This window comes from Macaca fascicularis, chromosome 8, assembly GCF_037993035.2.
Source record: "Macaca fascicularis isolate 582-1 chromosome 8, T2T-MFA8v1.1".
NCBI classification, from domain to species: domain Eukaryota; kingdom Metazoa; phylum Chordata; class Mammalia; order Primates; family Cercopithecidae; genus Macaca; species Macaca fascicularis.
The window spans coordinates 2,774,612-2,791,291 of record NC_088382.1 but is presented as its reverse complement, the minus strand read 5'-3'; the positions used below and the strand labels follow the sequence as shown (position 1 = coordinate 2,791,291).

The window sequence follows — 16,680 nt, the reverse complement described above, 5'->3', positions numbered from 1 at the left end:
TTATATAATCATGTTATTATATATTTATATGTTTTAGTTTTGTCCATCATAAGTTACGGACTTCAAAACCAAACGCATCTACTCATGAAATCCAAAATGATACTGATACTTTATTTCAGAATTTATAGCAATTAAAAGTCAGTCATAATACTAAATAGATTTGAATACATGTTAAAGAGCCCATATAGATAACATATTTAAATGGATTTCAATCCAAGCAGAATATGTTGGCATGTTTTCAATACAAAAGATGGAAGCCAATGCCACAGCACCATGATGCTGCTCTCCACGTGCTAAATGGACATACTTAAGAGAAAATAAGTGGTCTATATTCATTACATGAACGAAAATAGCAAGCAGAATGGGGAAAAGGTAGATTCTAAAGAATCTGGTATTTCAGTAAACGTTATAGCGTTTGTGAAGCAAAAAACTCCAAAGTTTTATAAATGTATTATAAAAGCTGCAGTATAATCTTGAATTTCACAACCTGGATTTCAAAAAAAACATCATCTTCCATCCCCAAAACCTGAGTACGTAACCGAGTGGTGGAGGGTGGCCCTGCTCTCCATCACGGGCTTTTGCTGCGTGAGGAGGTGCTGTTCAGTCTGAGATTCCAGAGGGGAACCCGGGAAACCAGCCAGGAAGCTGCCGGCTTCTAACTCAGCGCTGCAGGCAGGGCAGGCTGCCGGGGGACGTCAGCTCCAGGCCACTCGGCATTTCACGATGCCCAAGGTTCCTGGTGAAGGCACATCTGTTGGCCTCAGGGCCCCGTGTCTGCCAGGAGCCGCGGGGCTGGTGCCTTTGTCATGAACCTCGGGCCTCTCGATGCAGCTCTGGGCACCCCTGGCCGCCCTTTCTTCCCGAGCTGCTTCTCTAGGCCAGGCCAGGCCACAGGAGCTCCCAGGGGTTTGCTACACACAGGAGCTGGGGCTCCCACTGGTCACTCCATCCCTAATCCATCCTCAATCCAGTCTCCCCTGAAAGAAAATCTGAAGGAATCCTGCAGTGTTTGACTTTACTGAACGGGCACAAAACCAAAACACAGCGACAGGAACGTGACGTGGGTCCTTGGACTCTGGATTTGCACAGAGCTGGATTTGAATACCAGTCCTGCTACCCATTATTTTCAAGTTTCAGGTTCTTCCTAGTAAAACGGTGAAAGGATGACACCTAGAATTCAGGTAGGAATTTTATTATATTTTCCCGTCTTTTTTTTTAATAGGAAGAACCTGACACTTCCTTGTGTATATATAAATATATATATACACACACACACAAATATATATATGTATACTTTTGTATATACATGTAAAATATATGTACACAGTCTATATCTACAAAAATATGTGTATGTGTGTATATATATAGTGTGTGTGTATATGTGTGTATATATATAGTGTGTGTATGTGTATATATATATAGTGTGTGTGTGTATATATATATAGTGTGTGTGTATGTGTGTATATATATAGTGTGTGTGTATGTGTGTGTGTATATATAGTGTGTGTATGTGTATATATATATAGTGTGTGTGTGTATATATATAGTGTGTGTGTATATGTGTGTATATATATATAGTGTGTGTATGTGTATATATATAGTGTGTGTGTATATGTGTGTATATATATAGTGTGTGTATGTGTATATATATAGTGTGTGTGTATATGTGTGTATATATATAGTGTGTGTGTATATGTGTGTATATATATAGTGTGTGTATGTGTATATATATAGTGTGTGTGTGTATATATATATAGTGTGTGTGTATGTGTGTATATATATAGTGTGTGTGTATGTGTGTGTGTATATATAGTGTGTGTATGTGTATATATATATAGTGTGTGTGTGCATATATATAGTGTGTGTGTGTATATATATATAGTGTGTGTATGTGTGTATATATATAGTGTGTGTGTGTGTGTGTGTATATATAGTGTGTGTATGTGTATATATATATAGTGTGTGTGTGTATATATATATAGTGTGTGTGTATATGTGTGTATATATATAGTGTGTGTATGTGTATATATATATAGTGTGTGTGTGTATATATATATAGTGTGTGTGTATGTGTGTGTATATATAGTGTGTGTGTATGTGTGTGTATATATAGTGTGTGTGTATGTGTGTGTGTATATATAGTGTGTGTGTATGTGTGTGTGTATATATAGTGTGTGTATGTGTATATATATATAGTGTGTGTGTATGTGTGTATATATATAGTGTGTGTGTATATATAGTGTGTGTGCGTGTGTGTGTATGTGTGTGTTTATATATAGTGTGTGTGTATATATATATAGTGTGTGTATGTGTATATATATATAGTGTGTGTGTATTGTGTATATATATAGTGTGTGTGTGTATGTGTATATATATAGTGTGTGTGCATGTATGTGTATGTGTGTGTATATATATAGTGTGTGTGCATGTGTGTATGTGTGTATATATATAGTGTGTGTGTATATATATATAGTGTGTTTGTATGTGTATATATATAGTGTGTGTGTATGTGTGTATATATATAGTGTGTGTGTATGTGTATATATATAGTGTGTGTGCATGTGTGTGTATGTGTGTGTATATATATAGTGTGTGTGTGTATATATATAGTGTGTGTATGTGTATATATATATAGTGTGTGTGTATGTGTGTATATATACTGTGTGTGTATGTGTATATATAGTGTGTGTGTATGTATATATATAGTGTGTGTGTATGTGTGTATATATAGTGTGTGTGTATCTATATATAGTGTGTATGTGTGTATATATAGTGTATGTGTATGTGTATATATATAGTGTGTGTATGTGTGTGTATATATATAGTGTGTGTATGTATATATATATTGTGTGTGTATGTGTATATATATAGTGTGTGTGTATATGTGTGTATATATATAGTGTGTGTGCGTGTTTGTGTATATATATAGTGTGTGTGTATATATAGTGTGTGTGTATGTGTGTATATAGTGTGTGTATATATATAGTGTGTGTATGTGTATATATATATAGTGTGTGTGCGTGTGTATGTGTGTGTATATATATTGTGTGTGTATGTGTCTATATATAGTGTGTGTGTATGTGTGTATATGTATAGTGTGTGTGTATAGATATCGTGTATGTGTGTGTATATATATAGTGTGTGTATATATAGTGTGTGTGCGTGTGTGTATGTATATATATAGTGTGTGTGTATGTGTGTGTGTATATATATAGTGTGTGTATGTGTGTATATATATAGTGTGTGTGTATATATATAGTGTGTATGTGTACATATATAGTGTGTGTATGTATATTGTGTGTGTATGTGTATATATATATAGTGTGTGTGTATGTGTATATATATATAGTGTGTGTGTATGTGTGTGTATATATAGTGTGTGTGTATGTGTGTATATATATAGTGTGTGTGTATGTGTATATATATAGTGTGTGTATATGTCTATATATATAGTGTGTGTGTATATATATATAGTGTGTGCGTGTGTGTATATATATAGTGTGTGTATGTGTGTATATATATAGTGTGTGTGTATGTGTGTATATATATATAGTGTGTGTATGTGTGTGTGTATATATATAGTGTGTGTGTATGTGTGTATATATAGTGTGTGTGTATGTGTGTGTGTATATATAGTGTGTGTATGTGTGTATATATATAGTGTGTGTATGTGTGTGTGTATATATATATAGTGTGTGTGTACGTGTGTATATATAGTGTGTGTGTATGTGTGTGTGTATATATAGTGTGTGTATGTGTGTATATATATAGTGTGTGTATGTGTGTATATATATAGTGTGTGTGTATGTGTGTATATATATAGTGTGTGTGTATGTGTATATATATATAGTGTGTGTGTATGTGTGTGTATATATATTGTGTGTGTGTATGTGTGTATATATATAGTGTGTGTGTGTATGTGTGTGTATATATAGTGTGTGTGTGTGTATATATAGTGTGTGTGCATGTGTGTGTATGTGTGTGTTTATATATAGTGTGTATATATATAGTGTGTGTGTATGTGTATATATATATAGTGTGTGTGTATGTGTGTGTATATATAGTGTGTGTGTATGTGTGTATATATATAGTGTGTGTGTATGTGTATATATATAGTGTGTGTATATGTCTATATAGTGTGTGTATGTGTGTGTATATATATAGTGTGTGCGTGTGTGTATATATATAGTGTGTGTGTATGTGTATATATATATAGTGTGTGTGTATGTGTGTATATATATATATAGTGTGTGTGTGTATATATAGTGTGTGTGTATGTGTGTATATATATAGTGTGTGTGTATGTGTATATATATATAGTGTGTGTGTATGTGTATATATATAGTGTGTGTGTTTGTGTGTATATATATTGTGTGTGTGTATGTGTGTGTATATATAGTGTGTGTGTGTGTGTATATATATAGTGTGTGTGCATGTGTGTGTGTATATATAGTGTGTGTGTATATATATAGTGTGTTTGTATGTGTATATATATATAGTGTGTGTATGTGTGTATATATATAGTGTGTGTGTATGTGTATATATATAGTGTGTGTGCATGTGTGTGTATGTGTGTATATATATATAGTGTGTGTGTGTATATATATAGTGTGTGTATGTGTATATATATATAGTGTGTGTGTATGTGTGTATATATAGTGTGTGTATGTGTATATATAGTGTGTGTGTATGTATATATATAGTGTGTGTGTATATATAGTGTGTGTATATATAGAGTGTGTGTGTGTATATATAGAGTGTGTGTGTATGTGTATATATATAGTGTGTGTGTATCTATATATAGTGTGTGTGTATGTGTGTATATATAGTGTATGTGTATGTGTATATATATAGTGTGTGTATGTGTGTATGTATATATATAGTGTGTGTATGTATATATATATTGTGTGTGTACGTGTATATATATAGTGTGTGTGTATATGTGTGTGTATATATAGTGTGTGTGCGTGTGTGTGTATATATAGTGTGTGTGTGTATATATAGTGTGTGTGTATGTGTGTATATAGTGTGTGTATATATATAGTGTGTGTGTATGTGTATATATATATAGTGTGTGTGCATGTGTATGTGTGTGTATATATATTGTGTGTGTATGTGTATATATATATAGTGTGTGTGTATGTGTGTATATGTATAGTGTGTGTGTATAGATATCGTGTATGTGTGTGTATATATATAGTGTGTGTATATATAGTGTGTGTGCGTGTGTGTATGTATATATATAGTGTGTGTGTATGTGTGTGTGTATATATATAGTGTGTGTATGTGTGTATATATATAGTGTGTGTGTATATATATAGTGTGTGTGTATGTGTATATATATAGTGTGTGTGTATGTGTACATATATAGTGTGTGTATGTATAAAGTGTGTGTATGTGTGTATATATAGTGTGTGTGTGTGTATATATAGTGTGTGTATGTGTGTGTATATATAGTGTGTGTGTGTATATATATAGTGTGTGTGTGTATGTGTGTATATATATAGTGTGTGTGTGTGTGTGTGTGTGTGTGTGTGTGTGTGTATGTAAAAACAGTTCCAGGCACATGCAGATACTGAAATTTTTTGATTAAACAAATACACTATATTAAAACAAATTACCATTAACTTGGTTTTAATGTTCCTATTTTAAGCACCCTATAAGTAATATATGTGAATAAAACATTAAGAAATCACATAGTGCCTACCAAAAAAAGTCTATTTCATGCCACCCTCTCTTAAGGACGTGGTCCATATTTTAAAATCCTTCTCTCCTCTGCAAACACAGACCTTTTCAAGCTTGCCTTTACAACCAGAATGTACTCAGCATGTTGGTAAAAAACTATTATTTGATATATTAATCATTCAATCAATAGTCAACACATGCAACTACGAAATGTTCATGAAAATGTTCAGGGAAATATTCCTGAAAGCTTCAGCCACTAAGCTCTAGTGTCAGCCAAAGCGGAGACAGGCAAAGCTGAGAAGACAGTTTGGCTAAAGTACTATTTTTACACTGATGGAATAATCCACTTTACAGCAAATAGATGTGCTCATCTAGCCCACAGGTTTCTATGTGCCCTTTAACATATGTCAAGATAGTTTTATTGATTATGAATTATTAACAGTAGTTATGAGAAATCACTGGGGGCTTGAAAGACCTCATTGAATATCTGTTGTACTCCTAAAATCAGTGCCTAAATATAGGTAAAAGGTTACTGATTTCTTTTGCTGCTTGTGCCCTTATCATAAAGTGGGAAGTCACTGCACTACCTTGCTGTCTATTCTGTACGTATGTGTGTGTGTGTACACTTGAAACTGTGATTTATCTTCATGGTGTCTTCTCAACACATCTCATAGCTACGCTTTGATCGTCATCATTGTTGATATATTTAATTGCCTTGGGATGGCAGAACAGACCCTGTCTAGATGCAGTCCTATGGCAAATGTGTTGGGTTGCAGGTGCACCTCACCTTCGAAGTTCAACGTCCCCGAGTGTGCATGTGGGGAGAGGAGGAGGATGGCATCTCAAATTGGGGTCAGGTGTCCTTCCACAGCTCTCGGGCTGGGGACTTCCTGCTTGATGCATTTCCACAAGGTGAGTATGCTAATACGCTTCTTTCCATGTGGAGCCCTTCCTGGTGACTTTTTTCTTTTTTAAATCAAAATCTTAGCCATTTTCTGTTTTCCTGTTCTCTGTCTTTGTTTGATATGAATTCCTTACCTGGGGCCCAGGGAGCCTTCCTTCCTGACTCTTGACGGTGCCATGCCTCACACCGTTCTCGCTGAAGGAGAAATGGAGACCAGGCTGGAGTTCCGGGGACACGAAGGAGCATCCCTCAGCTCCCCATCTGCCTCCTGAACCACAGCAAAGCCTTGCTCAGAGACCACGTGCTGACCAAACTGTCCCACAGGTGTCTCACCCAATGCCAGGGCCACCCCTAAAATATCTGGGCTTCCTTTGTTAGTTTATAAGCTAATACGGTAAAAATGATGAGCGAAAAATGGAGCAGATTGTGTACGACTTGGTGCACGTCTGCTACGACCTCGTATTCATTCCCCTGCATCCTCTCCCATCCACGCGTCACTGAAATCCTCAGCAAGTGCAACCCAGAAACTACCTCCAGCCCCCGCTTTCCACTGGTTTCACTCCACGTCTCACACTCAAGTAATCCAGGCCCCAAGACTGGCCATTCAGTTCCACATTGTTTTGATGAGAGGACTGAGCTCTCAAAGAGGCACTTATGTGAAGGCCACACCCCCGTGGATTTTACCGAAGGAAGGCCACATGGTATGGAGTGAGGGCCAGAGATGTGTTTCCGTACAAGGCTCATGGCGTTGTGGCTGGGGGGTTGTCAGTCAACCTCTTCGAGCCATGGTATGCTTCTTTGTAATAAACTTTGAACCAATGTGCTAACGCAAGCAAATCTTAAACTTCGATTCCAAGAATCCAGATGGCCTTTAGCTTGAATAAGTAGTTTACCTCACTTCAAGATTCTAAGCCTGCAGGCTTTTTAATATTCATATGAAAACTTGTTATCTCCATCTATTTATTGTAATTTTTACAGCATTTTGAGTGGTAGATTTTTGATAAGTGTCTTTTTCCACAATTATTTTCCTGACATTTTTCTCATTAGCTCACAGCATAATAATGTGAGCTCTGATACTGATATTAATTGGATGTTATACTGATAATGTATTATTCATGTTGCTCTTTTGGAAAGAGAAACAGGATTTATAAACATACATCCATTTGTTAAAAGGAGGCTGTGTGCACAAAATTAAATAGAAAATATTTTTAAAATAAAATAATTTGAAATCAACTATTGGTTTCCTTTTCTGATTTTTCTTCTGGGCAAAATATATATATATATATATATATATATATATATATATATATATATATATATATTTTGTTGCCAAATATTCTTCATAATGAATTCTTGATCTTAATGGATGGCTTCTAATGGCATAATTTATAGTGTAACTACAATGGATAGCATACAAACCCTAACCCTAACCCTAACCCTAACCCCGAAAAGTGCTTCTTCCCATCATGTGCTCAGCCTACGCCGTTGATGCAGAAGATGACAGTGTCCGAATGCTGTGCAGGTTTGTGGATTCTCCTCACTCAGCCTCAGAAATGGACACTAGTCTATGGAAATGGTGTGAGCAGCAGGAACATTTAAGTAAAAAAGAAAGCAGTTTAATTAACCTGATAAATTCTTCCCGTCAGATAGCGTGGATTCAATGTGTAATTATGTGAGAAAGAATCATGCCCACACCACCCTGCTGAGGATTAATTTTCTCTTTTCTTGCTGTATTTCTCTATGTGGTTGCAGACATTACCGTAAGTTAGTGTGGAATTCTCATTGTTGCACACAGAGGATGTAAAAGATTTTGCAATGTTCAACAGCTCCCAGCAGTCTTAACCAAAGGTAAGACTGTATGTATGCAGGTCCAGAAGGAATGTGAGTAAGAATGTGTGACATTAACTCTTTATGTGTGCAGCTAGACGATCATTTAATGCTAGAATTATGGATACTTTTATAAACATATGTAGTAGAATTTAATTAAAAGTTTTATGCATATGTGCATATACGTATACATACATGTGGGTATGTATTCCATCCTCTGAGCTAACACGTTTTAAATAGCTAGAGGATCTACTATTAAACAAATCATACTTACCTGCCTATGAGTCCAAAATCATTCTCCTCAGCTAAGTCTTAGCATCTCTAATTTGTATGAATATATTGAGGCAAATCTAAAGTAGGCAACAGTCAAGATATCTTCAATATGGATCCTTTAGTGACTGGTTGCAGACTTCCTCTTTAGCCCAATTGCCTGTCTTTCACTCTTGGATACTCTCTAGTTTATTCACACACATTATATTCTACATGGTAGATGGTAGATAGATAGATAGATAGATAGATAGATAGATAGACAGACAGATAGATAGACAGATAATAGATAGATGATAGAGATAGAAAGATAGATAGATAGATGAGATAGATGATAAATAGATTATAAAAAAGAAAGAAAAGAAAGAAAGATGAGATAGATAAAGATAGATGATAGATTACATAGATAAATAGATGATTAGACAGATAGATGAGATAGATGATAGATTAGATAGATGATAGATAGATAGATAGATAGATAGATAGATAGATAGATAGACAGAGATATGGGTGGATGAATAGATAGAAATAGAGAAATCAAGATGTCTGCTCTCTCATGTCCCATGCTCCATGCCTTTGCTCATGCTGTCTCTGTCTCTTGTCTTCTTCAATGTCTAGAAATTTTCTACCCATACTTGAAGGTGAAGAGGTCCTGGTCTCTGCAGCTTTACAGTCTGGAAATCAGCCCATTCTGTCCCATTTGATCAATCCCTACTTCTTTGGGACACACATATTCTTTTTATTAACATTTGGGAATTATGGGAGCTGGAATTCAATATGAGATTTGGGTGGGAACACAGACAAACCACATTACAACCTGAGTTGAGTCATAAACCGCTGCTTCCTGAGCATATCAATGGCATTCAAAACCACAAGCACGGGGGAAACCACTGATGGAATGAGAAGGAACACACACAAGTAGAGAATCCAGACCAAGAGTCGGAGAGCTAGAAATATAAAACTCAGCAAGGAAACCAAGATGGTGCAACTGAACAAGAAAGAAAGATGACCGTTTGTGTGGTTCCGGGATACAAATGAAGGAAGTGTTTCAAGTATTAGTGTAGCTGCAATAACCAGACTGTTTCAGAAATAACCCTGCTCTTGCTTGTGTCTATTCACATCTATCTGCATGCTGACTTCAGAATTCCAGGGGCAGCCAGGAGCAGTGGCTCATGCCTAGAATCTCAGCACTTTGGGAGGCCAAGGCAGGCAGGTCATTTGAGGTCAGGAGTCGAGACCAGCCTGATCAACGTGGTGAAACCTCATCTCCACTAAAAAAAAAAAAAAAATAGCTGGGTGTGGTGGCGGGCAGCTGTAATCCCAGCAACTCAGCAGGCTGAGGCAGGAGAATCGCTTGAACCCAGGACTCAGAGGTTGCAGTGAGCTGAGATCACACCACTTCACTCCAGCCTGGGTGACAAAGCGAGACTCTATCTCGAAAAAAAAAAAAAAGGAATTCCAAGGGCCAATCTTGAAACAACCTGGGCATGAATTCAAGATGGAAAAACATTTCCTTCCCCTTGAAAACTGCTGCACCATCATCCTTAACCTGGCCGCAGTCAGAATGACACCAGCTAGATCACCAGGTAGACCATTACTCAAGGCAGCCGTCAGGCTACGACACACACACCTGCACCCTGTCCCACTCGTGCACATGCTTCCCATGCCACCTTCTGCTTTAAAATCACTTTGGTTAGTCTGGAAATTTAAGATGGTTTTCGAGACACAAACTTGCCATCTCTCAGGCTGCTGACTCTCGAATAAAGTTGCTTTTCCTTCCACCAACTCCCATCTCTGGGATCTGGCTTTTGGTTGGAGAGTAGCCAGACCCGAATTTGGTTATATTAGGAGGGGATTCACCGGACCAAATGCTGCTGGTTTGTCAAGTGAGGTGAGGCTTGAGACCTGAAGATTGGATTTCACAATTGGTCATTGGTCAACTGGCCAAGATCAGCTTTAGGGAGCTAACAAGGAAAACTAAACTGTGGTTACAAATAAGGTCATATCTATTTTCCTACTTAAGGTATGCCTTTAACCCATAGCCTTCTGACATCCTACAAACTGATTCCACATAATTTGGAAGTTGATGTCTTGCTGTCTATGGTAGTTTTCTTGCAACTCCTCACTGTTTGACATCGATTCCTATCTTTTTTTCTTTGTGCACTGTCCTTTCCTGCCAGGAGGACACCAACACCCTTGTCGTTGCTGTGTGCTCTGCACGCATCACCTGGCTGATGCTGAATTCTGTGCCTCTTTCAGGACTTCACAGGCACTTTAGCAACTGGACTACCAAAAGCTTATTTGGGGCCCAGGTCTTACAAGGATTCCCCTGACAGTGTTTTGGTTTATTATTTCATGCCTCCATGTTTAGGATGTCAAACTCATCACGAAGAAACAGCCATGATTCCAGCAGGGAACCAACCCTTGCTGCCCTTTGACCCTTTCCCAGTCCAACAAACAAACAAAAATAAACAAATGAAACAAGGCTGCATTCTAGTCTCTCAGTTATAAGATAAAAAATCTCATGGATACTGCTGCATAAAGCCATAAATAATGGCAACACACTGGTACTTGGGAAGAGCTTGAGGTTTTATCTGTAGGATATAACGCCTGCTCCTCCTCTGGGGTGAGGAGTAGATTGCCTTATTGAATAATGCATTTGGCAATTCATGTTTTACATCACTTTATAACTATATCTATAAACCATCCCCCCAAAAAAATTCAGGAGCCAATGTACAGGAGGCTAGGACAAATAAAACTCTTCTAAAGAAAAGAAAACAGAAGGGAGTTAATTCTAAATTGTAGCAAAATTTGACAGGTAATAAAAGAATGTTAGTCTGCAAGGACTTCATAGAAGAAAGTAATTAAGGATAATAAGTTAGATAGATTCAGTAAAATGTTTGCTATTATTAAAGCTACTTTGTTTTTACAGGATTAAAAATCTGCAGTAACCTTATTTTATCTAGAATTTATTAACAAATTTAGAGAAGAAAAATAAAGTATAATGTTTGTAAAATTAGATTAAGTCTTGGCTGAACAATCTTTTACAGTCAAAGCTGTACCTGACTTTTAATTAATGTATTGATTCTAATCTAGGTGAGATATTTAAAAGCATGCGGCACACACTCTACTTAGCATAGCCCTATTAGCTCAAATCCATTAAATACATGATTGAAGCGTGGAAGTCCTGCTTATCAGATTTGGTTTTGATGATACAAGCTTTATCTCTCCGGATTTTCTCATTAGACTCCAGCCTCATTACCTTTGGTTCAACTAAAGTTTCTGGTATGTCCTTCATTATTTTTTTATTTTAGTTATATTTCATGTATTTTATATGTGTGCTGATTTTTTAACATAAAAGGGAACATATTATGAAGCTCTTTTTGTAACTTGTGATCATGGAACAATTTGTTTTGGAGATTTTTCCTTGTAATCACATAATCTTTTTCTCAACATTTGTGTTTCCGTTTGTGAAGGTGCTGTAATTTAGTTCATTATTTTGAAGCTAGTTGATTTTTTCTTTTTTAATATTTTGCTATTCTAATACTACAATAAACTTTCCTTATAACTTCTCGGTTATATTTGCTTATATTCTCGATTCAAGCTATGTCAGTTTTGTAATGAATTTTTTCATATCGAGTACAGAGATGTTTTCTGTTGCATTTTAATTAACTCTAAGATAGGGCAGCTAAGACCATACATAATTATTTCTATGATAGATAAGATTGTTCTGGCATCATAAGTTGAATTTTATGCTTCTATTTAATTGAAGCATAATTTGCAAACAATAAAATGATATTAAGTACTCAGTTAAATTTGTTTTGACAACTTTATCGCCCATGAAGCCTCCACCTGAATCAAGATATAAAATATTTTCAAAACCCAGAAAGTTTTCTGGTGCTATTTCCAGTCCAACCCCTACCCTCAGAGAAAACGATTTTTGGATTTTTTTCTAACACTGGAGGTTAGTTTTGCCTGTTGTAGACCTCATCTATTTAGATTACATACTTAGATCATAGAGTTGGATCGTATAGTTAGATCACAGATTTAGATCACATAGATTGCGTAGTTGGATCATAGAGTTGAGTTGAATCATATAGTTGGATCATATAGTAAGATCACAAATTTAGATCACACAAATTCCATAGTTGGATCATAGAGTTGAGTTGAATCATGTAGTTGGATCATAGAACTTACACTCTTTTGTGTCAGGCTTCTTTCCTTTATGATATTTGTGAGAACTCTTTATCTTGCTGCATATGTATGTAGTTTATTTTTTTATTGTTGAATAGTGATCTATTGCAGAAATACCACATTTTTCAGACTTTTTCATTTAATATTTAAGTCATTTATAGTTTTTAACTCAGAATAATGCTACTATGAAAATTTTTATAAAAGTCACTTTTTTGTAAATATATCTATTTCACTTAAATATGTAGGAGCATTTTTTTCATGTATTTTGCTAGAGAGTTTTTATTTTCTTAGTTTTTCTATTCAGGGATATGTTTCTTCAAATGCTTTATAAGTTTTATATTTTGTATATTTTTCTTCTTATATTTAGAACTCCTAATAATATACTCAAAGTACCCATTTGTGAATTTATAGATTTTTAGATAGCATCTTTTGACTCCTCACAATGAAACATAAATAAAGTGGATATGACACTTATTTTCTATTTTCACTCACAACTGTTTCTTAATTGGCACATAATAACTATACGTATTTTTGGGTACAATGTGATGTTTCAGTCATGTATACATTAGATCATGGTAATTAGCATATCCATTATAAATGTTTATCATTTATTTGCTGTGAGAACATTCAAAATCCTCTCTCGTAGCTTTTTGAAATCCATAAGGCAAGATTGTTAGCTACAGTCACCCTACTGTTCAACAGAACAATGGAACTTATTCCTCCTATTACTTTGTACCCATTGTCCATCTTCTTCCCAAATCCCTCTCCCTTCTATTCTCCGCAGTCTCTGGTAAACACTATTCTACTCTACAAGATTTTTTTTTTTTAATTCCACATATGAGTGAGACCATGTGGCGTTTATCTTTCTGTCCCTGACTTCTTTCATTTAACATGGTACTCTCCAGCCTCATCCATGTTGTTGCAAGCAACAGAATTTCAACCTTTTGTGTGGCTGAATCGTATTCCATTGTGTATTTCTGCCACACTTTCTTTCTTTCTCCATTCGTCTGTTGATGGACACCTGGGTTAATTCCATATCTTTGTTATTGTGAGTAGTGCAGTCATGAGCATGAGAGGGCAGCCACCTGTTTGACATGCTGATTTCATTTGCTTTGGATGAAAACCTGGGAGTGGATCATAAGGTAGACCTATCTGTTTTTAGTTTTTTGAGGAGACTTTATACCATTTTTCATATGTTTTACATTTCTTAATTATGGTATTGTTTCCATTATGACAAGACTCATGCCAGTTCCCCTCTGTGGGAAACTGTAATTACTACACGTGTTCAGGTTCAGTCTTTATTTACTTGTTTTTGATGTCAAACACCAGTTTCTTTATTCATTTCATTGATTTTTGTTATTGTTTTGGATATAAGCGTCAACAGTAAGTTTTCAAAAAAGCATTTCTGTGTTTCTTCACATTTACTAACCCTTTTCATCTCTACTCTTCCATGGATAATTGAGATACTTACTATGATTCTCACCTTAAAATCCGGAATTCTGAACAGCAGGGTGTTAAAGGAACTTGACAATGTTTGCAGAACTCATACGTGATAGGTCTACACTCTCAACCCATCTTGATCCATGAACCCATGTGTTCAGCAAATGTGCAAGGAGTGTTTTCCCGGAGAGCACATGGATCTGGCACCCCTGGGCTCTAGCGGGCCAGGCTGTCTGTTCTGCAATCAGCTGTGTGACTGTCTCCACGTGAGATCACCTCTGCCTTCTAGAGAACAAGCCAGGAGCTACATTTTCCCAGACCTGCTTTCTCTGTGTGGTTCTGGGACAAGTCTGCCTTGTTGGGGAATTGGAATGCAGAGAGAGGGAGAGGCCACTCATCCCCAGGGGCAGCTGTAGATAGGTGCATTCTCAGAGGAGAGAGTCACAGTGCCTTTCCAGTAAGATTATAACAATTACCTGCTGGGCTGGTGGTGGTGGAGGTTGCTGCTGGGAGCTCTGCGGGGATTCTTGTGCATTAGAGGAACTTCCCTGCAAGCTCTTGGGAACCACTGTCTCTGAGCCTCAGACAGAGAGCAATGGAGATTACTTCTTTGGCTTCCATACTCCCAGCTCTTCCCATAGTTGTATAGGAGTGAGTGATTTCGTATTACGAGGGACAGAGTGGAAAACTCTAGAAATGATATTCCTGCCTGTTCCTGACAAAATAGTAAACCAAAATTGTCACCATGGTCTGGGAAAATGCTAATGTTAATGCCACCATCAACTACTTGAAAGATGCAAGAATGGAAATTTCTAACAAAGCATCTTCATTCAGCTGCACTATTTGTCCTCCTGAAGAAGGGATGGATTTTGGAAAATGAGTGTTGATTTGTGTAAACTTATTCTGGTGGTGGCTTTGTGAATGATGAGGATGTGGCATCAGGCGTGGAGGTTAGGAACTGCTCACCAACCCAGACTTCCTATAGCTGAGCCTACTTCGGGAATTATCATAGCCGAGGGTCCAGTCTGCCAACAACAGAGACTAGTGTTGGCCTGCTGCACAGGTTCAGCTATTTCAGTTATGTTTTCATATGTCATATTATAAATTATTAGGTTGGTGCAAAAGTAGTTATGGTTTTTGCCATTACTGCCAATGCCAAAACCTATGTATTAGTCTGTTTTCACACTGCTGATAAACACATACCCAAGACTGGGCAATTTACAAAAGAAAGAGGTTTATTGGACTTATAGTTCCATGTGGCTGAGGAGGCCTCACAATCATGGCAAAAGGCAAGCAGGAACTAGTCACATCTTACGTGGGTGGCAGCAGGCAAAGAGAGAGCCTGAAAAGGGAAACTCTCCCTTATAAAACCATCAGATCTCATGAGACTTACTCACTATCGTGAGAACAGCATGGGAGGGGAAGACCTGCCCCATGAGTCAATTAGCTCGCACTGGGTCCCTCCCACAACGCGTGGGAATTCAGGATGAGATTTGGGTGGGAACACAGACAAACCATGTCATACACAATTGCTTTTGCACCAAGTTAATATTTTTAGATTTTTTTCCTCCAAGTTTTATTTTTCCAGGAAATTAATGTGTGTGTGTGTATATGTACATATGGTTATTATGTATCTATAATGTCTGTGTGTGTGTGTATATATATATGGTCCTCATTATTTGTCTTCATTAGTTATTAATTCCTTTCAATCCCTTTTCTTCTCTTTTTTCTTCTGTATTTCCTTCCTCTTGAATTTCTTCATGTTTCCAGGTCATGATTTTCTAACCAAAGTATTTTTAGGCTCCTGAGGGCTACAACTGCCTTCTTTTGGAGAACTCCATATTTTCTGGATTTCTTCATTCCATGAATTTTTGTTTTCAATTCTTTTTTGAGTGCAGCAATTTTTTATGGTTTGTGGCTTTTTTCTGGTCTCTTTTCTATGTATTTTAATAATATAATTTTAGTTTCTATCTTTATTTTCATAGTTTTAAATTCAGCCTTATGAAAAAAACGCAGTAGAAGTGTCTTTACTTTATCGTTTTGATCCAGAGCTTTTCCAAAGTAGTTTCTATTTATAAGATTTCAGCAGTATGAGGTGATATTTAAGGTGACGGTTATCAAAGATGAATGTGTAATTTGTTAAAAACAGCTTTACAGTAGAAAAAAGTGTGAATTGTGTCACATTAACAGCTTATATGGAAAAAAAGATGATGATTTTCATAAACTGTCATTAAACCTGTGTGTTGTCTTGCTTCCAAAAGACCTAAGACAATCTCAGGGTGAGGTGTGCAGCTACTGCAGACTAAATGAGAGAAAATGCAGGCATTGTCCAGAGGTTGAGACACACCACCTATGGATTATTA

General features: G+C 36.5%; 1 long non-coding RNA gene across 1 annotated transcript; it reads left to right on the top strand.

Annotated features, from left to right (window-relative positions):
* Positions 1–650: 650 nt before the first annotated feature.
* LOC123575151 (uncharacterized) lies at positions 651–9,055 on the top strand. Its single transcript, XR_006700282.3, has 3 exons — positions 651–1,181; positions 6,462–6,597; positions 8,342–9,055. It is a non-coding gene; the product is annotated as an uncharacterized lncRNA (long non-coding RNA).
* The last annotated feature ends 7,625 nt before the right edge of the window (positions 9,056–16,680 follow it).